The sequence below is a fragment of the Corvus brachyrhynchos genome, unplaced genomic scaffold (genome assembly GCF_000691975.1).
Source record: "Corvus brachyrhynchos isolate BGI_N302 unplaced genomic scaffold, ASM69197v1 scaffold2035, whole genome shotgun sequence".
Classification (NCBI taxonomy): Eukaryota; Metazoa; Chordata; class Aves; order Passeriformes; family Corvidae; genus Corvus; species Corvus brachyrhynchos.
In genome coordinates this window covers 6915-8639 of record NW_008238194.1, presented here as the reverse complement: position 1 = coordinate 8639, position 1725 = coordinate 6915, and positions in this window count along the sequence as shown.

The window sequence follows — 1725 nt, the reverse complement described above, 5'->3', positions numbered from 1 at the left end:
AGCACAGCCATGGTGTGTAAGAGTGGCTCCAGGGCCTTTGGGTTTGCTGGTGGCAGTCACGGCCTGGAGCATGGCTGCTCCCGAGGGACACCCTGGGGCAGGAGGCTGCTGGAAATTCGTTCCCCATACTCTGCAGCTTTCCTTGCCGGCTGAGACTGAGCCCCTGTGCGCAGGCAGCCCTCTCTGGGAAACAGCCAGGGCCATGCAGTCCTGCAGCTCCCTGCAAGGCCCGGCTTTGGCAGCTCTGAGGTCCAAAGCCAGTGCCAGAGAGTTTGCCCCTGACATTTGTGTCTAGAGCTTTGTGGCAGGGGACGTAGGAGAGGTAACCCAGGCTGGCAAGGCCCAGTGGGTATCATCTCCTGGCATCAAAAGGCCTGCCAGCTTCACAGATGTGGAAAGAGATAGAAAACATGGGTGACCAAAAGGCCTGTTTTTACACTTTAAAAGTACTACAGTTTGTCACAGAGGCAGAAGTCTCTTACAGAGGCAGAAGTCTCCTACACACACCCTGAGAAGCCTTCTACCCAGATGCCCTGAAGGCATGCAAGACTTCTGCCCAGAGCCTGGACACAGATTCTGTGGTTACTTTCCTGGGAATTGAGGGAAAGGATTTCCATATGTACTCCATCAGGAACTGGATGGTAAGAATCACTGGATCGTAAGTTATATTATTTCCTCGCTAGCTGTAAAATAAATAGGTACCTTTAATCCTGTGTGTATAATACTATTTGCCTCTTTTTGTCTTAATCCTGTGTAGTAATAGTCTGTTTTAATTCTTATGCCTGTTAGTTTTGTGTCTATTAAATAAATAATTCCTTCTACATTAGACTGAAAGAGCCGTTATTAAAGAATTTACGAATGAGAGTGGGTCTTGGGGTGCTGGCTGCCTCCACAACGCGACTGCCTGCTGCCAGAGGCCTGGGCAAAAGGCAGGGACTTATTTCAACCCGCATCACCCACTGATAATATTTTGGCGTAGTCGAAGCAGGATGATGGCAAATGATTCAAAAAATCAGACTAAAGACTTGGCAGACTATTTACAGAAGCACAGTGGTCATGTTGAAATTGATGATCCCTGGCCGACAGATAATTGGTATCAGTGGGGAAAGTATAAACAGAAAATAAATGGAAAGTGGGGATCATTGAAAGATTCAAAAGGAAAGGGAAAAATCTGTCATGCCCTTGCTTTATGCTTAGACTCTGCTTGGGAATGGAAAGAACAAATGAGAAAAGAAAATGATAAATTGATGAATGAAATACAGACATTAAAACTGGCAAAATTATCCTTGCAATGCCAATATAGCAAAATAAAACAAGAGCTAAAAGAATCCAAAAAACCCAGAAAAATATTGGGGGAAAAATTTGGATTGACATTATTACATACTCCCAAAGCTGTGGATGTTAGAAAAATCCAAAAATTAATAATATCACCTGAAGATTGGGACGGTGATATTTGGGAAAGCTCTGATGAAAATGATAATGAAAACATTGAATTGGATTTTGATGAAAGCACGGAACTTCTACCTCTTAAAGAGGAAGAAGATCCAGAATTTAAAATGAAACCTATAATAAAAACTGAAATATCTGAAGGACCACAGGGTGGTCAGAGGTGAAACACAACCAAAACATCCCCCTTTGATCCTCTGCAATTGCTAAACCTCTGAGAAAAGTACAAAAAAAAAGCAGGAGAAACTGAAACTGAATATTTATGGAGAGTTTGTCTCA